A 23,853-nucleotide genomic window follows, 5' to 3' on the forward strand; every position below is an offset into this window, starting at 1 on the left:
ACCATCTGGAAATGATGCCGGAAGGTAGCCCAAATGATATCGAAAAAGTCCTGAAATGACCCGACGGGATCCCGGACGAATCCCGAAAATGATCAAGAAATGATGCCAAAAGGGACCCCAAATGATCCCGAAAAAGTCCCGAAATGCCACGGATGGGATCCCGAACGGATAGCGAAAACCATCCAGAAATGATGCCGGAAAGCTCCTCAAAAGATCAACTAATAGTCTCGAAATGACGCCGACGGGATCCCGGACGGATCCCGTAAACCATCCAGAAATGATGCCGAAAAGGTCCCCAAATGATCCTGTATTAGTCAAGAAAATGTTCCGAAATGACCCCGAAAACCATCTAGAAATGTTGCCGGAAGGTACCCCAAATGATGCCGAAATAGTTACGAAATGACACCGACGGGATCCCGGACGGATCCCGAAAATCAACCAGAAATGATGACTGTAGGTACCCCAAATGATCCCAAAATGACCCCGTCGGGATCCCGCACGGAGCCCTAAAACTATCCAGAAATGATGCCGAAAGGTCCCCAAATTATCCCCTAATAGTCCCGAAATGACGCTGAAGGAATCCCGGACGGATCCCGACAACTATCCAGAAATGATGCCGAAAGGGTCCGCAAATTATCCCGTATTAGTCGAGAGAAAGTCCCGAATTGACCTCGACGGGATCCCGGACGAATCCAAAAACCATCCAGAAATGATGGCGGTAGGTATCCCAAAAGATCCCGAAATAGTCCCGAAATGACCCCGACGGGATCCCAGACGGATCCCGAAAACCATCCAGAAATGATGCCGAAAGGGTTCCCAAATGATCCAGTATTAGTCGCGAAAAAGTCCCGAAATGACCCCGACGGGATCCCGGACGGACCCCGAAAACCATCCAGAAATGATCCCGGAAGGGTCTCCATATGACACCTACGGGATTACAAATAAGGTGAAGCTAATTATAAAACCATGTTAATAAGGCAGCAGGCGCATTGGAACGAATGAAAAGTTACATAGAGACATACAGGTAAAGGTAATAAAAGCGTGCTTATAAAAACAATTGAAGGAGGGCGGATGGCGGGAGTAAAAGGAGAGGACCACTGATCGTTCCTCCAAAATTGTCTAGATCTCGATCTGTATGTGCCAGATACCAAAAACTATTACTTTAGGAGAAAACTTATATTCAGTTATAACAATTTATAGATTTTACACCAGGGAGGGTGATAAAGGGGGGAGGCGGAGGGTGTCACTGCTTACGTTGTAAGCCCTCGACTAATTTACCCCTTGAGTCTGTGATATTGGTGAAGGCCAGTATACGTAAAGTTATAATGTGTAAAAATTATTAAAAAGTAATTGCTCGAAGGGGTCGTGGGACCCCCACCCCTCTTTCCATGTTCGAAAAAAATTTCGCTAGTAGACTACGGTCTGTGTCCCAAATTTCATCAAGCCGTTCTGGCGTGATTCAGTCACAAAGACGAAAAAATATAATAATTAAATTATAACTGTTCCCAGGGGGCGGAGACCACGCCCCTTTTGAAAAATACATAGCTAGTATATCCTTCTAGACTATTGGCTATATGTGTGCAAAATTTCATTCAAATCGGTCCAACCGTTCTTGCGTGATTGAGTCACAAAGACAAACGTCTGGACAAACATCCAAACATCCAAACATCCAAACATACAAACATCCAAACTTTCCCATTTATAATATACTAGCCTTTACCCGCGGCACCGCCCGCAACGAGAAAATGAAATATATGGGTTGTTCAAGCTAGTTTCTGTGTAATGCATTTTATATTTGTAATTGAGTAAAAAAGAACTAAATGAGCTGATAATCTGATAGGATCCCCAAATGATCCCGAAATTATCCATAAAAATAAAACCATCCAGAAATGCCTCCAAAGGGTCGTCAAAAGTTCCCGGAATAGACTTATCCAAAGAACCACACAGAAATGATCCCTGAAGGGTACCAAAATGATCCCGAAATAGTCCCGAAAAAGTTCCGAAATGACCCTGACGGGCTCCCGGACGGTTCTCAAAAACCATCCAGATAATATCCAAGAAGGGTTAATAAATTATCCCGACATAGTTCAGAAAAAGTTCCGAAATAACCCCGAGGGGACCCACGACGTAGCGCGAAAACCATACAGAAATGATTCCAGACGGATCCCAAAATGATCCCGAAATAGTCCGGACAATAGTCCCAACACTATCCCGAAAAGGTAACAAAAAAGTCCCGAAATGACTCTTATGGCATCCCGGACGGATCCAGAAATGACCCCGGAAGGGTCCCCAAATCACCCTGATGAATCAGGCAAATCATCTCAATTCCGGATGGGTTCCCAAATGATCCCGAAATAATACAGAAATTTGAAATGACGCCTCAAGGGTCTCCAAATGATCCCAAAATATTCCGGAATAAGTCCCGAAATTACCTTGTAGGGTTCCCGTACAGATCCCGAAATCCATCCAGAAGTGATGCCGGAATGGTCCCCAAATGATCATATATTAGCCCTGAAAAAGTTCCGAAATGACCCAGACGGGTTCCCGGACGGATCCCGAAAACCATCCAAAAATGATCCCGAAATAGTCTCGAAGAAGCGCAGAAATGACACTGACGGGATCTCGAACAGATCCCTAAATTACCCTGACGGGATCACGGACAGATCCCGAAATCCATTCAGGAAATATCTTGGAAGGGTCCCAAAATGGTCCCTAAAATACCCTGATGGATCCGGCAAACCATCAATTGACGCCGGAGGGGTCTCCAAATGATCCCGAAATAGTTCCGAAATTACCCTGAAGGGTTCCCGTACAGATCCCGAAATCCATCCAGAAGTGATGCCGGAAGGGTCCCCAAATGATCCCGTATTATTCGCGAAAAAGTCCCGAAATGACCCCGACGGGATTCCGGACGGATACCCAAAACCATCTAGAAATGATGACGGAAGGTACCCCAAATGATCCCGAAAAAGCCCTGAAATGACCCCGACGGGATCCCGGGCGGATCCGAAAACCAACCATCAATTGATGCCGGTAGGTACACCAAATGATCCCGAAATAGTCCCGAAATGATCCCATCGGGAACACGGACGGATCCCGAAAAAGTCCTGAAATGACCCGACGGGATCCCAGACGAATACCGAAAACCATCCAGAAATGATGCCGGTGGGTACCCCAAAATGATCCCGAAATAGTCCCGAAATGACCCTGAAGAGATCCCCGAGGGATCCCGGACACTATCCAGAAATGATGCCCGAAAGGTTTCCAACTTATCCCCCGAAAACCATCCAGAAATGATGGTGAAAGGATCCCCAAACGATCCCGTATTAGTCGCGAAATAGTCCGGAAGGGTCCCAAAACTATCCCAAAAAGTAAAAAAAAAATCTCGAAATGACTCCTACGGCATCCCGGACGGAGCCCGAAATACCCTCGGAAGGGTCCCCAAATGATCTCAAAATGGTCCCGAAATTACCCTGATGGATCCGGCAAACCATCAATTGATGCCGGAGAGGTCCCCAAAAAGGTTCCCGGACAGTTCCCGAAAACCATCTGGAAATGATGCCGGAAGGTACCCCAAATGATATCGAAAAAGTCCTAAAATGACCCCGACGGGATCCCGGACGAATCCCGAAATCCATCTAGAAATGATGCCAAAAGGGACCCCAAATGATCCCGAAAAAGTCCCGAAATGCCCCCGTTGGGATGCCGAACGGATACCGAAAACCATCCAGAAATCATGCCGGAAAGCTCCTCAAAAGATCACTTAATAGCCTCGAAATGACGCCGACGGGATCCCGGACGGATCCCGTAAACCATCCAGAAATGATGCCGGAAGAGACCCCAAATAATCCCGCAAAAGTCCCGAAACGACCCAAACAGGATCCCGGACGGATCCCGAAAACCATCCAGAAATGATGCCGGAAGGGACCCCAAATGGCCCCGAAAAAGGAAGGATCCCTAAAACTATCCAGAAATGATGACGGAAAGGTCCCCAAATTATCCGCTAATAGTCCCGAAATGACGCTGACGGAATCCCGAACGGATCCCGAAAACCATCCAGAAATAATGCCGAAAGGATACCTAAATAATCGTGTATTAGTCGCGCAAAAGTCCCGAAATGACCCCGGCGTGATCCCGGACGGATACCTAAAACCATCTAGAAATGATGACGGAAGATACCCCAAATGATCCCGAAAAACCCTGAAATGACCCCGACGGGATCCCGGACGGATCCCGAAAACCATGCAGATATGATGCCGGAAAGGACCCCAAATGATCCCGAAAAAGTTCCGAAATTACCCCGGCGGGATCCCGGACGGATCCTCAAAACCATATAGAAATGATGCCGGAAGGTACCCCAAAGGATCCCGAAATAGTTCCGTAATGACCAAGACGGGATCCCGGACGGATCCTCAAAATCATATAGAAATGATGCCGGAAGGTACCCCAAATGATCCCAAAATAGTCCCCCTCCTCCTTTCCCCTCTCGTGCAAAATCTATAAATTGTTATAACTCAATGTAAATTTTGTCCTAAAATCAATAATTTTTGGTATCTGGCTCATACAGATCGAGATCTAGACAATTTTGGAAAAAAAGAGCAGCGGTCCTTCTCCTCCCGCCATCCGCCCTCCTTCAATTGTTTTTATTAGCACGCTTTTATTAGCTTTACCTGTATGTTTCTTTGTAACTCTTCATTCGCTCCAACGCGCCTGTTGCCTTATTAACATGGTTTTATAATTATCTTCACCCTATTTGTAATCCCGTTTGGGTCATATCGAGACCCTTCAGGGATCATTTCTGGATGGTTTTCGGGATCCGTCCGCGATCCCGCCGGGGTCATTTCTGGACTTTTTCGGGACTATTCCGGGATTATTTTGGGACCCTTCCGGGATCATTTGTGTATAGTTTTCGGGATCCGTCCGGGATTCCGTCGGGATTATTTTGGGACATTTTTGGGACTATTCCGGGATCATTTCGTGACTATTTCGCGATCATTTGGGGACCCTTCCGGCATCATTTCTGGACGGTTTTCGGGATCCGTCCGGGTCCCGTCGGGGTCATTTCTGGACTTTTTCTCGACTGATACGGGATCATTTTAGGACCCTTTCGGCATCATTTCTGGATGGTTTTCGGGTTCCGTCCGGATCCCGTCAGGGTCATTTCGGGGCCCTGTCTCGACTAACACGGAATTATTTGGGGACCCTTTCGGCATCATTTCTCAATGGTTTTCGGGATCCGTCCGGGATCCCGTCGGGGTCATTTCGGGACTTTTTCTCGACTAATACGGGATCATTTGCGGACCTTTTCGGCATCATTTCTGTGTGGTTTTCGGGATCCGTTCGGGATCCCTTCAGGGTCATTTTGGGACTTTTTCTTGACTAATACGGGTTCCTTTGAGGTACCTTCCGGCATCATTTCTAGATGGTTTTCGGGATCCACCAGGGATCCCGTCGGGGTCATTTCTGGACTTTTTCTCGACTAATACGGGATCATTTGGGGTAGCTTCCAGCATCATTGCTAGATGGTTTTAGGGATCCGTCCGGGATCCCGTCGGGGTCATTTCGGGACTTTTTCTCGACTAATACGGGATCATTTGGGGACGCTTTCCGCATCATTTCTGGATGGTTTTCGGGATCCGTCCGGGATCCCGCCTTGGTCATTTCGGGACTTTTTCTCGACTTATACGGGATCATTTGGGGACCTTTTCGGCATCATTTCTGTATGGTTTTAGGGATCCGTTCGGGATCCCTTCAGGGTAATTTTGGGACTTTTTCTCGACTAATACGGGTTCATTTGAGGTACCTTCCGGCATCATTGCTAGATGGTTTTCGGGATCCGTCCAGGATCCAATCAGGGTCATTTCGGGACTATTTTGGGTTCATTTGGGGTACCTTCCGGCATCATTTCTGTATGATTTTGAGGATCCGTCCGGGATCCCATCGGGGTTATTTCAGGACTTTTTCTCGACTAATACGGGATCATTTGGCGACCCTTTCGGCATCATATCTGGATGCTTTTCGGGATCCGTCCGGGAACCCGTCGGGGTCATTTCGGGACTTTTTCTCGACTAATACGGGATCATTTGGGGACGCTTTCGGCATCATTTCTGGATGGTTTTCGGGATCCGTCCGGGATCCCGTCTTGGTCATTTCGGGACTTTTTCTCGACTTATACGGTATCATTTGGGGACGCTTTCCGCATCATTTCTGGATAGTTTTCGGGATCCGTCCGGGATCCCGTCTTGGTCATTTCGGGACTTTTTCTCGACTTATACGGGATCATTTGGGGACCTTTTCGGCATCATTTATGTGTGGTTTTCGGGATCCGTTCGGGATCCCTTCAGGGTAATTTTGGAACTTTTTCTCGACTAATACGGGTTCATTTGACGTACCTTCCGGCATCATTGCTAGATGGTTTTCGGGATCCGTCCAGGATCCAATCAGGGTCATTTCGGGACTATTTTGGGATCATTTGGGGTACCTTCCGGCATCATTTCTATATGATTTTGAGGATCCGTCCGGGATCCCGTCTTGGTCATTACGGAACTATTTCGGGATCCTTTGGGGTACCTTCCGGCATCATTTCTATATGGTTTTGAGGATCCGTCCGGGATTCCCTCGGGGTCATTTCGGGAATTTTTCTCGACGAATACGGGATCATTTGGCGACGCTTTCGGCATCATTTCTGGATGGTTTTCGGGATCCGTCCGGGATCCCGTCGGGGTCATTTCGGGACTATTTCGGGATCATTTGGGGTACCTTCCGGCATCATTTCTAGATGGTTTTCGGAATCCGTCCGGGATCCCGTCAGGTTTATTACGGAACTATTTCGGGATCCTTTGGGGTACCTTCCGGCATCATTTCTATATGGTTTTGAGGATCCGTCCGGGGTTCTGTTGGGGTCATTTCGGGAATTTTTCTCGACGAATACGGGATTATTTGGGGACGCTTTCGGCATCATTTCTGGATGGTTTTCGGGATCCGTCCGGTATCCCGTCGGGGTCATTTCCGGACTATTTCGGGATCATTTGGGGTTCCTTCCGGCATCATTTCTAGATAATTTTCGGGATCCGTCCGGGATCCCGTCGGGGTCATTTCGGTACTATTTCGGGATCATTTGAGGTACCTTCGGGACCCATTTCTAGATGGTTTTAGGGATCCGTCCGGGATCCCGTCAGGGTCATTTCGGACTATTTCGGGATACCTTCCGGCATCATTTCTGGATAGTTTTCGGGGTCCATCCGGGATCCCGACGGGGTCAATTCAGGACTTTTTCTTGACTAATACGGGATGATACGGGATTTTGGGGACGCTTTCGGCATCATTTCTGAATGGTTTTCGGGATCCGTACGGGATCCTGCCAGGGTAATTTCGGGACTATTTCGGGATCATTTGGGGTACCTTCCGGCATTAATTCTATATGATTTTGAGGATCCGTCCGGGATCCCGTCGGGGTTATTTCGGGACTTTTTATCGATTGGTATCGGATCATTAGGGGACCCTTTCGGCATAACTTCTGGATGGTTTTCGGGATCCGTCCGGGATCCCTTCCGGGTCATTTCGGAACTTTTTTGGGACTATTTGGGGATCATTTGGGGTATTTTCCGGTATCATTTCTGTATGGCATTCGGGATCATTTGGGGTCCTTTCCGGCATAATTTCTGGATGGTTTTCGGTCATTTCGGGACTATTAGGGGATCATTTGAGGACATTCCCGCATCATTTCTGGATAGTTTTTGGGATCCATGAGGGATCCCGTCGGGGTAATTTCTGGACTTTTCAGATATTGTTTCGGGATTATTTTGGGTTTCCAAGATCACTTCTGGATGGATTTCGAGATCTGTCCGGGATCCCGTCAGGGTCATTTAGGAGTCCGTTCGAGATCCCGTCAGGGTCATTTCGGGACTATTAAGGGATCATTTGAGGACCTTTCCGGCATCATTTCTGGATAGTTTTCGGAATCCGTCTGGGATCCCGTCGGGGTCATTTCAGGACTTTTTCGGGACTAATACGGGATCATTTTGGGACCCTTCCGGAATCATTTCTGTATGGTTTTCGCGATCCGTCGTGGATCCCCTAAGGACCCTTCCTGGATATTTTCTGGATGGTTTTTGAGAACCGTCCGGGAGCCCGTCAGGGTCATTTCGGAACTTTTTCGGGACTATTTCGGGATCATTTTGGTACCCTTCAGGCATCATTTCTTTGTGGTTCTCTGGATAAGTCTAGAATCATGTCGTTGTCATTTCGGGTTTTTTGGGACTATTCCGGGAACTTTTGGAGACCCTTCCGTGGCATTTCTAAATGGTTTTCGGGATCTGTCCGCGATAGCGTCGGGGTCATTTCGTGGATTTTTCTGGATAATTTCGGGATCATTTGGGGATCCTGTCAGGTTATCAGCTCATTTAGTTCTTTTTTTACTCAATTACAAAAATAAAATGTATTGGACAGAAACTTCTTTTTAAACAGATAACTTGATAAGCAGGCTAACGTGAATATCCCATATATTTAATTTTCTCCTTGCGGACGGGGCCGCGGGTAAAGGCTAGTATTAGATATATTAGATTAGATATTAGATAACATCTTAAAAGTAATGCGTCTTGCGTTTGGTGGAGATTGATAACCTTGCTACTAAGACAAAACTTTTAATCATATGTGGGTAGAGTCACACTCCTTCATAAAAAATCATAAGTTTATCTGATTTCATGTTCAAATACATCCTCACAAAAAAAAATTTCAAAGTTTGTCCTTCAGTTTTTAACAAAATTTTTTTGTTTGTATTTTTCTACAATGTTTCAAATTTGACGAATTATTGTGAAGTACCCTGTTACTCTGGTGCCCTGTATTTTAAATTGTCCAAAGTTTAAGTAATTAGCTTTCAGGTGCAGTATAAATCTTTAAAATATCTTCATTGGTTCAAAAGTTATGATTTTTGCAAAGAAAAAACTCAAAAGCGCCATAGTGCGACGCAAGGCAACACACTTATTACATATGAATTGTTTGCACGTTTGCATCAAGCTGGGAGAATTTTGACACACTCCATATGAAAAAGTTCAATTCACTTGCGCACTGCACTTTTGGTTGCGTTCTTTCAACTCTACAGCCACAAATGCACGGCATTTTGAGAGTAACGAAGAAAAGTCATAAAGAACTAAAATATGCAGATTCACTTATGCAAAATATTTCATATGAAAGTCTAATTTTTCACTATTAAAATATTTTATTCAATTATAGTTTTTAAAGTCACTATCACACATTTTGCTGAGAGATCGCGAAATAAAGCACAAATATAAAAATATTTATTTGTTTACATTAATTTCACGAGTCGATGAGATAAATGAAATTTGCTTAGAGAGCAGTGTAAACACCTCTGCACACCACGACAGCAGTAGACTTATTCCGGGACTTTTTCGGGAGTGTTTAGGGATCCTTCCGGGATCATTTCAGGATGGTTTTTTGGACCCCGTCAGGGTCATTTCGGGACTTTTTCGGAATCATTTGTGATCCCTTCCGGCGTCATTTCTGGGTGGTTTTCGGGATTCGTCCGGGATCCCGTCAGGGTAACATCGGGACTTTTTCGGGACTGTTTTGGGATCATTTGGGGATCCTTCAGGGATCATTTCTGAATGGTTTTCGGGATCCCGTCAGGGTGATTTCAGGACTTTTTCGGGACTATTTTATTATAACTCTATTTTGAGGTGATTAACTATAAATGATTGTTTGATCGTCTACTACTGTTATATAAACTCTTTTTAATTGAAATTTATTTTCTACTTTTTAGTTCGGTCAGCTATAAAAGCGTGTTTTTTTAGTTTTCTTAAACTATTATTTATTGCCTTGTACACTCATTTGCGCTGGCACTTCGCGATGAATTAGTTATTTTAAAATATGTCTTATGGCTACGTGGCGTTGTAGCATGAACCAATAAACAGATCCCACATTAAAAAATGAGGGAGCAAAAACTATAGTTAGCTGTGAAGTAAATTTTCTCGCCGTGGGACAGCTGATTTGATTTTTTTTTTTAGTTGATTTGATACATGAACTTCCGGCGCAGTACGATTTTGACATTAGTCCATCGAATTTACAAAAACAACGTATATGGAACTTTTATTTATGTTTGTAGGTATGTCAATATGCAGCCACCTTGTATGGTTCCGCCATGTGACAACATGTTCCATTGCTGACGCAGTGTTCAGGTTTTATTCCAATCGGAGTATTTGCTCCGCTCTTACCTCCTACTACATTTTTCATCTCAAAGGTTTATTTGAGTCGAGTTGAAAACTAAATAGTACTACAACCTAATACCTTTTGGTTGAAGTTTTCATTGCATACGTATGAAAAGCTGATTGCTTACAAGTGAAGATTGGATGAAATGACGTGAATTCATTGTTCGTGTTTTGAGACATGTTTGTTCACATTTTACTTACAGTTTTTGTTTTTTTTCGAACGGAATGAAAATAGAAGGAGTAAAATGTAAGCTAAAATATATGGACGCGATCTGTAAATCCTGCCAAAATTCAACATACAGCACTTCTTGAAGTTTTATATAACAAGTAAGCAAGGCTAAGTTCGGGTGTAACCGAACATTACATACTCAGCTGAGAGCTATGGAGACAAATTAAGGGAAAATCACCCTGGAATGTGTTTGTATGGCATGTGTATCAAATAGAAGGTATTAAAGAGTATTTTAAGAGGGAGCGGGCCATAGTTCTATAGGTGGGCGTCATTTAGGGATATCGCCATAAAGGTGTACCAGGGCTGACTCTGGAATTTGTTTGTATGATATGAATCAAATGAAAGTTGTTAATGAGTATTTTAAAGGGAGTGGGCCTTAGTTCTATAGGTGGACGCCTTTTCGAGATATCACCATAAAGGTGGACCAGGGGTGACTCCAGAATTTGTTTGTACGATATGGGTATCAAATGAAAGGTGTTAATGAGTATTTTGAAAGGGAGCTTGCCTTAGTTCTATGCGTGGACGCCTTTTCGAGATATCGCCATAAAGGTGGACCAGGGTTGAATCTAGAATTTGTTTGTACGATATGGGTATCAAAAGAAAAGTGTTAGTGAGTATTTTAAAAGGGAGTGGGCCTTAGTTCTATAGGTCGACGCCTTTTCGAGATATCGCCATAAAGGTGGACCAGGGGTGACTCTAGAATTTGTTTGTACGATATGGGTATCAAATGAAAGGTGTTAATGAGTATTTTAAAAGGGAGTGGGCCTTGTTTCTATAGGTGAGCGCCTTTTCGAGATATCGCCATAAAGGTAGACCAGGGGTGACTCTAGAATTCGTTTGTACAATATGGGTTTCAAACGAAAGGTGATAATGAGTATTTTAAAAGGGGGTGGGCCTTAGTTCTATAGGTGGACGCCTTTTCGAGATATCACCATAAAGGTGGACCAGGGGTGACTATAATGTGTTTGTACGATATGTGTATCAAATTAAAGGTATTAATGAGGATTTTAAAAGGGAGTGGTGGTAGTTGTATATGTGAAGGCGTTTTCGAGATATCGAACAAAATGTGGACCAGGGTGACCCAGAACATCATCTGTCGGATACCGCTTATTTATTTATATATGTAATACCACAAACAGTATTCCTGCAAAGCTTCCAAGGGCTTTTGTTTTCGCCCTGCAGAACTTTTTCATTTTATTCTATTTAATATGGTGGGTGTCACACACATTTTACACACACAGTTTTTTCTAAAGTTATATTTTGCGTTTATAAACTAATCCAATTACCATGTTTCATCCCTTTTTTCGTATTTGATATAGAATTATGGCATTTTTTTCATTTTTCGTAATTTTCGAAATCGAAAAAGTGGGCGTGGTCATAGTCGGATTTCGGCGATTTTTTATACCAATACAAAGTGAGTTGAGATAAGTATGTGAACTGAGTTTAGTATAGAAATATCGATTTTTGCTGAAGTTATTGTGTTAACGGCCGAGCGGAAGGACAGACGGTCGACTGTGTATAAAAGCTGGGCGTGGCTTCAACCGATTTCTCCCTTTTTTACAGCAAACAGTTATCGCCCTAGGATCTAAGCCCCTAGCAAATTTCACAAGGATTGGTAAATTTTTGTCGACTTATAGCATTAAAAGTATTCTAGACAAATTAAATGAAAAAGGGCGGAGCCACGCCCATTTTGAAATTTTCTTTTATTTTTGTATTTTGTTGCACCATATCATTACTGGAGTTGAATGTTGACATAATTTACTTATATGCTGTAAAAATATTAAATTTTGTGTTAAAATTTGACTTTAAAACAATCTTTTTTTAAAGTGGGCGTGGTCGTTCTCCTATTTTGCTAATTTTTATTAAGCATACATATAGTAATAGGAGTAACGTTCCTGCCAAATTTCATCATGATATCTTCAACTTCTGCCAAATTACAGCTTTACCTTCTTTTAAAAGTGGGCGGCGCCACGCCCATTGTCCAAAATTTTACTAATTTTCTATTCTGCGTCATACTTTCAACTCACCTACCAAGTGGTTATAGTCCGATATCCTTCATTTTAAATAGCGATCTGAGATGAGTGCCCAGGAACCTACATACCAAATTTCATCAAGATACCTCAACTGAGTATAAAAATGAAGTGCGTTGAGTCAGTGAGGTTAGCTAATACTATTTTGCGATAACAGTCGCCAGTCAAATCTTCCTCCAAGTGACTCTGGCAACTCAGTGAAAGTCTCACTTTCTTCTACTTACAAACTGATACTTTCTTTCTTGACCGGAACGTATTCGTCCATCCGCATAACATGACCTAGCTATCGAAGCTTTCTGTTTTTATTAGCTGCACTATCGTCATATCTGCGAAAAAATTATACTTCCGTCGATACTCGTCGTCGGCATCACGGACAGGACTATAAGTCTGCCGGAAAACTTTTCCCTCGAATATTCCAAGAGCCATCTCATCTTCTATTGACACCTTCCATAATTCCTAGCCATACATCAGGACAGGTGTGATGAGTGACTTGTAGAGCGAGATTTTTGTTCGTCGAGAGAGGACTTTAGTTTCCAATTGCCTAAAGAAGCTCTAGACCAACATTGTTTTTGCTTTTAATGCTGCTTCCCAAATAGACCAAGTCCTTCACACTCTCGAATTTATATCCGTCAACGGTGACGTGGCAAAAAGGGCCACGATAACAGCAAGAATTTCGGCTTGTTGTAAACTATTTTTGTGAATTGTTTTTGATTTTTTTGTTTTTTTTGTTTTTTTTTTTTTTTGTCGTAAATTGTTACATTTACGCCATCCATTTGTTTAATTATATATGAACCCTCGTAAATGCTGTTCGTGTTTATCGCGCGATTCCTTTTCTACTAAGGCCGTATCATTTAAGGCAATTTCTGAAGAACGTATGTTCCTATCATAATACAGTTTATTACGTTCTTTATGTTTATTAAGATCTCTTTTGCGAATGCATGGGATTTTTGCATATGGTACTTCACTTCCTTTGCGTAATTCTCAACATTATATATTGGATCAATGGTTTCTTTCTTTAGCTCCTTTGGCAAAATTGGCTTCCTACCAAATGTTAGTTCAAAAGGAGTGAATTTATTGTCGAAAACAGTATGTTTTATTGTGCAAGAAAGTAAAGTACTTTAAATATGTATCCCAATCACAGAAGGTGTCGTTAATATATGCCCGTAGGTATACGTTGAATACTCTATGGTTATGTTCTATTGAGTCAACCGTTTGGTGATGATACGCTGTTGAAAAGTTATGTTTGATATTCAAAATTTCATAAGTTCTGTAAGAATTTCATTCTTATATTCGGTACCTAAATCTGCCTGATGGATTTCATAGGACCATATATCAAACTAAAAATTCACGAAAACTGCTAAAGCTATTAGGGGGACTCATGAAAGCATATAAACTTATAAGGTGTAAAATTATATCGTTTTACACACACTGTTATATGAACGCACCTAGTAATATTCTTGATAAACTTGATTATTTATCAGCTGTATTATTGCCAAACAAAAATGTTTTGTAATTTATTTAATAATTTGGGAAAAATTTAAACAACGTGACATCAGGACGGACAAGGCGACAGCTGTTTCGATTATACCTTGTAAATCTCTTCAAAGCCTTTTCTCCCGGGAGTGGGAGTCGAACTCGCACTCCTACGATAGTTGAAATGGTTATAAACGCATTCAGCTACGTCATGCCTTAGTTGTTGTAAAGTTTTTCCCAATTGCCTTCTTTTTGCATATTTTAATCTTTTACACATTGCATGCTTCGTATGCAATTATGTGTTAAAGCTATGCTTGGTACGGCGGTTTTCAAAGAAACTTTGGTTTTGTTGCTGTTTTTGTTCTATTTATAGAACTACAACGAATTAACCAATTTTGTCTGTTTGTATGATTTTAATAATCGGGGGATTGCCCATATTGCTTATTTTTTTTAAATGTATGAAAACATTTATTTGAATCAATTTTTTAATTTTATAATTTATTTAATGATTTGGGAAAAATTTAAACAACGTGACATTAGGACGGACAAGGCGACAGCTGTTTCGATTATACCTTGTAAATCTCTTCAAAGCCTTTTCTCCCGGGAGTGGGAGTCGAACTCGCACTCCTACGATAGTTGAAATGGTTATAAACGCATTCAGCTACGTCATGCCTTAGTTGTTGTAAAGTTTTTCCCAATTGCCTTCTTTTTGCATATTTTAATCTTTTACACATTGCATGCTTCGTATGCAATTATGTGTTAAAGCTATGCTTGGTACGGCGGTTTTCAAAGAAACTTTGGTTTTGTTGCTGTTTTTGTTCTATTTATAGAACTACAACGAATTAACCAATTTTGTCTGTTTGTATGATTTTAATAATCGGGGGATTGCCCATATTGCTTATTTTTTTTAAATGTATGAAAACATTTATTTGAAGCAATTTTTTAATTTTATAATTTATTTAATAATTTGGGAAAAATTTAAACAACGTGACATCAGGACGGACAAGGCGACAGCTGTTTCGATTATACCTTGTAAATCTCTTCAAAGCCTTTTCTCCCGGGAGTGGGAGTCGAACTCGCACTCCTACGATAGTTGAAATGGTTATAAACGCATTCAGCTACGTCATGCCTTAGTTGTTGTAAACTTTTTCCCAATTGCCTTCTTTTTGCATATTTTAATCTTTTACACATTGCATGCTTCGTATGCAATTATGTGTTAAAGCTATGCTTGGTACGGCGGTTTTCAAAGAAACTTTGGTTTTGTTGCTGTCTTTGTTCTATTTATAGAACTACAACGAATTAACCAATTTTGTCTGTTTGTATGATTTTAATAATCGGGGGATTGCCCATATTGCTTTTTTTTTTTAAATGTATGAAAACATTTATTTGAAGCAATTTTTTAATTTTATAATTTATTTAATAATTTGTGAAAAATTTAAACAACGTGACATCAGGACGGACAAGGCGACAGCTGTTTCGATTATACCTTGTAAATCTCTTCAAAGCCTTTTCTCCCGGGAGTGGGAGTCGAATTAAAAACGATTATTAAAATCATAAAAATGTTTTGATTGTTATACAAATTAAAAATGCCAAGAATAAGTGAAAAATCAAAGCTAGAACGTCTTTACTTGCTGATGTTGGAGATTTCTGATGGAAATGCCTGCTGTAATGTCTGCAAGGTTGCATTCCTTTGAGTTTACCACGTTTACACAATGAAATGTGCGCGTAAATTTAAGCAAATTGTGTAAATGGTTTTTCATACAAAATTTGACAGCTCGTTTACGCACTAGATAAATTTATACGTTTACACGTTTTACGCTTTTATCTGGCACTGCTATTGTTACCAGGTACTTTGTTAAATCGCATATGATGGTAACTGCGAACTTGTTACCGTAACTCGATTGTGGTAAAGGTCCGATTGTATCAATAAAAACTATATCAAATGGTTTACTCGGCGTTAGAATCAGTACTAAATTTTCTTTGATTTTTGGTTTAACTTTGTTTACTAAACAGTTTTGACAATTTTTTACGAATTTAGCAATGTCACGAGTCATGTTTATCCAAAAGTATTTAGTTCGAATTTTCGCGTAAAGCCTTTTATCACCGCAGTGACCGCCTGATATAGGGTCATTATGGTAAATTGTCATGATTTTGATTTTTGTATTGTCGTCTGTTATAGTTTCGACTGGGCTTGTAAGTAGTATTTCTAACGTTTTTAAAATTTTATTTCCGCATTGTTTTAAATTTAAATTGTACAATATTTGAAAAATAGATCATCTTTTGGCCATTCAACTTTGTTAATATGGTGATTGTTAGCTACTACTTGTAACTTCGAAAATAACTCTCCTAACTTTGTTATTTCGTTACCAATCTCTATATTAAGTATTTCGATCTTTTTACGTCGCACGTGTGCGCTTATATGCATTTTAGAAATTTGACTTTTATCATCATAAAAAATTGTGGTTCTTATACGCGGAACTTTTTTCTAATAATTAAATGAAAATAAACGTGTAAAGTAAGTTGTTTTTCGTCGTTTTTGTCTATTTTCCTAAGAAGGTTTTCATCGTTTTGCCGTTTTGTTATTGATTTTGTCTGTACTGCTAATATTTGTTTGTTCGATTCTTTAATCTCATCGATTGTAATGCGCGATAGTGCATCAGCAGCAACGTTTTGATTTACCCTTTTGAAGATGGATGATGATTTTGAAGATTGATGAAAATAACGCATAAAATATTCGCATGCTCAGTTACTACATTTATCTCATCAAAAATTTATTTCTTGTTTAAATCCGTTCACAAATTTTTCAAAATTGACTGATTTGGTCAGTGTCACCTCCTAATGTTAGTTGGGTGGGCTCGGCAATTAAATACTTAAAAATGATCGCAGTATTCGGTTTCAAAGCGAAAACACTGAAATATTGGTAGCTTTTGGGCCTTAGTAGTAGAAAATAAAAATGGGTCAGAAAAGTTAGTAAATCTACCAATGCGGTAAGGTCCGTGCACTGGCTGTCCATATACTTATACCAACTTATGTATATATATTTGTTTATTTTTTTAGTGCTGCGTCAAATGACGCACGCTGGTACCGAATACCCGCAAAAGAAACAAATTCGGGATCGTTTTTTTTTTGACCCATACTGACGCCTCGGGCAGAACCAAAAAATTGCTAACGCACAAAATAACGGCCAACACATTAAAAAAAATTATGCTCTCATTTACAAAAAAAATTTTTTTTTTTTTAATTTTTTGATTTTTTGCCTGCGGTACTGCTTGTTTTTTTTTTTTGGCTGGGGGCAGGACTTGTTGTTTCTCAACAACAAACATCACAAACAGTCATTATAAGGGCTCGGAACAAAACAATCCGAGTCCCGAAATAAAAGAATCCCGACACGACAAAATCCCGAAATGGGAAAAGTCAACTGTTTCTACCGGCCTAGTGTGCTACTGCCCCAGTGACCTAGTTTTTTTTTCAAGGGCAAGCAAATACATATATGTATATATATACTCGCACACCACAAATTCACCATACCAGCTGTCAGCTAACCAAGAAATACACGACAGAGTTGCATGGTACATTTCGCATAATGGTACGGGCAGATAGAACGCGTCGCTGAGAACGCATCGCCAATCTGCATGCAAGCACCGGCAGTTGGTACACTTTCCAATTTAATTACGATTTGCGCTGTTCTTCATGAGCTTTCGCACAAAATTAAATACATACCTTCGTCAGCCTCTACGCTTCGTTTTAAACTCGGTTTATTCATATATTTTAACGTACGTTTGTTAATAAAACACCACGCGTATCACGAAAACAAGTAATTTTGCGCGGGTGGCTTGGAATCACGTCCGTTCCAACCTCCCACACACCGCAATCTTGCTGGTTATGTTGAAATATCTAAGCTGCTCGAAATCACAGCACTAACTACTTTGCAAAAACGCTCTCGTCACTCCACGTCATTTGACTAGTCATTTTACGGTGATAGGTTATATTCGTAGTCACATTTGCATGGGCGTGGGTAGGTTTTGTGACCAGGTGTTTTTTAGGGTAATAATATAATACACAACTGACGAAATACATGCGCTGCAGCGAAAACGCGCATCACCCAACCAACCTCACGGCCACTCGCCCTGGCACATCCATAAAATGCCACAGTCGCCCTGAGAGCGACACGACACGTTATACGCTGGAACGGAGACCTCGGCCTCTTCGTCCAGCCCAGAAAAACCTAAAAACCCTCGAGTCTGGAACGGAGACCTCGGCCTCTTCGTCCACCCAACACAAAAAAACCGCAAATCTGGAATGGAGACCTCGGCCTCTCCATCCGAAACGACAAAAACCAAAGAATAACAAAAAATGGTGCCACTCTGGAACGGAGACCTCGGCCTCTTCGTCCATCCTTACTGGCCATCGACTATAGATATATTACGTTCTGAATTTCTATATTTAAGAATTATGTATAATTCAATGGCAAGAAATATTCACTTCACTGTTCATAACCGCTAATTCTTTCATCTTAGCTCAGGTGGCATGCTAAGCAAGTCGGAAAGGATTCCCGGCCATTTTGCGTCGCAGACGAACTCTTCATTTAGATTAAGTTTAGCGTAAGTCTTATATTAATTTTTTCTCGTTTCAGCGGAGGTCATTGGCGAAAAACGATGTTGCGTATCGCAAGGGGGCCGGCATGTTTAGGCAGGATGCCTAACTTTTCCGCATCTGATTGCGACCCCCCCAATGCAACTCTGCAAATCGATACTCGATACTCGAATTAATTTATAACCACCCACACCACCACCCTCATGCATGTGCATGCGCGTGTATGTGTGCTTTTTGTCAGCACTCATGCATATGCATGTCAGGGTTGATGTGTGGGTGCCTTTCCCCTCCAAAACGGAGGATTTTGCGGGTCAACGGTTGTAGCTTGCCATACAACCGGCCTCTTGGATTCTGACAGCCAACGCGTACACATCTGCCGCCAACGATCTCTGCCGTTTATCAAAGGTAATATTAATTCCTGTCTATTTAATATCTACCAATAAATTCACAGCTATTATAACGAGAAATCTCGTCTTCTCTTATTTATTTTCAAACACCCCCGTTCTTTGAGATCGACCCGGTGCGCCCACCTCTCCCATCTCGTCTTCTCTTATTTATTTTCAAACACCCCCGTTCTTTGAGATCGACCCGGTGCGCCCACCTCTCCAGGATTGGACGCACACCGGCCGAACACTCGCTAACGAAATATTTAAAAACTTATTGGCAGAATTAATTGTAACTGAAATATAAATGTATGAAAAAGCTGTAAGAAGTAATTGAATTTTATAATGGCTCAGCAATATGAATTGGCAAAAGTCTCAAAATTGTGGTAAGCTGTTCAAAAATATCCATATATATTCACGGACGCACCGCGTTATTCAAAAAAAGTCGGTAAAAGTCTAGTTGAGTGGTCGACTGCTAATACGCTACCAAAAATATCGAGTGAGGTGTCAAAAGACGCGTATTAACCTCGAGAACAATAATCCGAAGGCGGAAAAGAAAAATTTTATATTTGCAGTTGAAGTTGGCGATTTCCATCTGGTTGTTGTTGTGTTCGTACCAACAAAAAAAATTGCGCATCACCGTGGCGGTAGCCACGGTTATACCACACACCCGGACTTGGCATGGCGTAGCCCAGGGTTATTTGTTATAAGCGCGGCCGAAGGCCGCCAACGCAGAAAGGTGGTCTGCGCAAAAATACTATGGATCCGACCCCCGGTTTCGGAGGTATCCGCGGGTCTTTTTTCGGTTTTTCGTTAATATCTTTTGAACGCGTTAAAATTTTTATATTCCGCCTCGGATTATTAATACTGATGTCAAGACGCGCCGTTTGACACCTCTCTCGATATTTTTGGTAGCGTATTAGCAGTCGACCCCTCAACTAGACTATTACCAAAAATTCATATTTTTCACGGACGCACCGCTTTATTAAAAAAAAATCTCACTTGGTTTTTCACGGAACCACCGTTTTATATCACCAAAAAAAAGCTCACATTGTATTGATTTATTAAGTATGGTTTAATAAGGGTTTTATTTAGTAGGGAATTAATAAGGAATTTATAAGGAGTTTCGCATCGTATACTAATCTGGAAAAATGAAATTTATTAACTACAGAGAATATGAAGTCGAAATTTTCAAATTTAGTTAATTTATGGCCTAATGAATTCCAGGATGGATACCAAATGCAAAACTTAGAAATTTTGGAATTTGCAGGGACTCAATAAGGAATTTGTAAGGAACTCGTGTTCAAAAAAGAAAAATCTCAAAAGGATAAGAAAATTGGAATGAGAATTATATAATATAAGTTAAAACGCACTAAATTGAAATGGTAGAGTGTTTCAATTGGCAATTATAATTATATGCAAAAACCGAAATAATCAAAATCACCTGAAAAAAATGAATGGATACTTCAAGCAAAAGAGGCTTCCACATGCTATGTAAAACACAATGAATGCGTTGAAATGTATAATATATGTATGAAAAATTTGCCGTATATAATTTTTTTTTATAAAAATTTAAGAAAATATTGAAATTTTGATATGCACGTATGAAGATAATAATTTTTAATATATATATATATACATATAAATACATACACGTTGCTGTACCAGCGTTAGAGATGAGGATTGGGTGCCACAACGGCCTGCAATTCAATGAAGCTGGAGAAACGTTTTAGCGTTACAGATGAGGATTGGGTGGATGGAACACGATAATGGTGTTGAAAATTTCGTTGCATTGTAGCCACAATGGTTTGCAACTGGATTAAGCTGGAGAAACAGTGATCAAATGTACAAGCGCTATTGAAACCACGCTGCCAAACCCGTTGGCAAATTTGGCTTATCCTTCGCCAAATTAATCGAATCTCAAATGTAAAAAAGGTAAAGGCAAATCCGCCATTTTGTACACCACGCGGTGTGGCCCGATGGCACGGCCGCCATGTAAACTATTGTATGTAGTTATAAATAAATTACCACAAAAGTTACCCAACTCGTATTGTATATAGTTGTTGATTTCCAAATTGTATTCCCAAGGGTGGATTCTGGGTTTGCGATTCTGCAATCTTGTCCAACTTAACTCAGGAGCACGACGGCTCGTTATATATATGAGTGGCTGCGGAAGGAGCGTATGCATGCATTTCACTTGTAGCTTTCCTAGTAGCCGCTTCATGGGAAAGCCCAGCCGATCTCAAGTAGGGTTATGAATAAAGCACTCGGTAAAAAAAATACTTCTTTTGTTTTATACAACTAATATTTAATATTTTTAAAATTAGTACATGACTGCACAGTCTCGTGTCTTGAAAAATTCTGTATCTGCACATTTTTGTACAGCGTGGTATTATTGATCATCAGCTGATGCTTAACGCATGGTTTTGTTTTTGAATATTTGATGTGGTGAAATTTATTGACTTAAGGTGCCATTACAGACGACATGGTAGACAATAAAAAGCATTGCTACTGGCACTCTACATTAACCAGTCACGCTCCACTTTCTCTCCATTTGGCAATATTCTGTTTAACAACGAGGTAGGAAATCTGGATTTTGATACAGAGTTGGTGGTATTGTTGGAAGACTTTTTGAAGATGTACCTTCGTAAGTGTCACCACAAAAACTTTACGATTTCAGATTCATGCAAACATACATTTTTGTTTGATGTTTTTATTGTTTCCTCGCTGTTCGAAGGCCCAGGCAAAACAACATTATCAATATTCGTTGCTTTTAAATTCGGCTTAAAATTTGCATTAGTAACTCTAAATCATGGGCCTCCTGAGAAACCCTGGGCCCGGGGCGAATCCACCCCCCCCCCCCCCCTTGCTCGACGGGACTGCCTGTATCGAACCGTTATAACTATAATTGCACTTTTTGTATTATTTTTACCAATTAAATACCGAAAAAGCAACGCTATTTTCATCTAAAAAATTCTCTTCGGTTTTAGTTAATTGTAGTTTCACTCCTTCCTTAACCCAGTCATATCAATTAATTTAACTTAATTCGAAAAAACTATATTGTACTATTCACGAAAGCGTGCCTTTCAGGTTATCAGGTCATTTAGTTATTTTTTTAACTTGATAAGCAGGCTAACGTGAATGACCCATATATTTTATTTTCTCCTTGCGGACGGGGCCGCGGGTAAAGGCAAGTAATATAATAAATGCGAAAGTTTGGATGTTTAGATGTTTGGATGTTTGGACGTTTAGATGTTTGTATGTCCAAACGTTTGTCTTTGTAACTCAATCACGCAAGAACGGCTGGACGGAATTGGATGAAATGTGGCACACATATAGACAAAGGTCTAGAAGGATCTACTAGCCATATGTTTTTGAGAAGGGGGAGGTCCTCCTAAGAACAGTTATAATTTAAATATTATATTTTTTCGTGTTTGTGACTGAATCACGCCAGAACGGCTACACGGGTTTTGATGATAGTGAATAGTCTACTGGCGAAATTTTTTTCGAAAATGGAAAGGGGGAGGTGGGTTCCACGACCCTTCGGAGAATTACTTTTTAACAATTTTTACACATTATAACTTTACGTATACTGACTTCACCAATATTACAAACTCAATGGGTCAAATAAGTCGAGGGCTTACAAAGTGAGCAGTGACATCCTCGGCAAATTCTGGATGGTTTTCTCGATCCGTCCGGGATCATACCGGGACTTTTTCGGGATCATTTCTGGCATCCCAGACCCTTCTGTCGGGGTAATTTCGGGGCTTTTTCTGGACTATGTCCGGATCATTTCGGGGCTTGTACGGGATCATTTCCGGACGAATTTAATTTTGGGACCCTTCTGGAATAATTTCTGAAAAAGTCCGGGATTCCGTCGAAGTTATTTCGGGACTTTCGCGACTATTCCGGGATCATTTGGGGATCCTTCCGGAATCATTTCTGGATATTTTCGGGAGCCCTTCAGGGTAATTTCGGGATCCGTCCGTCATCCCGCCGGGCTAATTTCGGGAATTTTACTGGATCGGGATGATTTGCGTACCCTTCAGAAATCAATTCTGAATGGTTTTCGGGATCCATCGGGATCATTTCGGGACTATTTAATAATCATTTTGGGAGCCTTCCGGGATAATTTCTGAACGATTTTCGGGATACGTCCGGGATCCCGTCGGAGTTATTTCGGGACTAAGCCGGTATCATTTGGGGATCCTTCCGTTATCATTTCTGGATGGCTTTACGTATACCGTCAGGGTCATTTCGGAACTTTTTCGGGACTATTTCGGGATTACTTGGGGATCCTTCCGGGATAATTTCTGGATGGTTTTTGGGATCCCGTCGGGGTAATTTTGGGACTATTTCGGGATCATTTGGGGACCCTTCCGGCGTCATTTTTGTATTGGTTTCGGGATCCGTCCGGGATCCCTTCGGAGTCACTTCGCGACTATTTCGGGATCATCTTCGGACTCTGGGATCATTTCTATATAGTTATCGAGTTACTTATGGAGTGCAAGAGGCTAGTACAGGACGAAGGGCGCAAAGGGCGGTTGGTCATAGGCGCGGACAACAATGCGCAACACAATGCGTGGGGAGGGGCAGATACGAACGAGAGATGCGAATCTCTATTTTGTTATATCCTGCAAACCAATTTGAAGATAGCCAACAGGGGAAAGGTCCCTACAAAAATTGTTCCAACATCCAGCAATGTTTTGGATATTACACTGAGTTCTTGATAGAACATCCTTCTCCGACCATGTGTATATTAGCTTCAGCATCCACCTAAAGAGGCTAGATAAGGTAGGAACCTTTAGAAACCGTCAACGAACTAAACTGAATTCCAGAAACAGGTAGAAATAAAACTGGGACAACCCAAAGAGGTTGCCAATGTGGAGGAACTGGAGGAGTCTAAGGAATTCCTAACAAGG

The sequence above is a fragment of the Eurosta solidaginis genome, chromosome X (genome assembly GCF_040869045.1).
Source record: "Eurosta solidaginis isolate ZX-2024a chromosome X, ASM4086904v1, whole genome shotgun sequence".
Taxonomy (NCBI): Eukaryota; Metazoa; Arthropoda; class Insecta; order Diptera; family Tephritidae; genus Eurosta; species Eurosta solidaginis.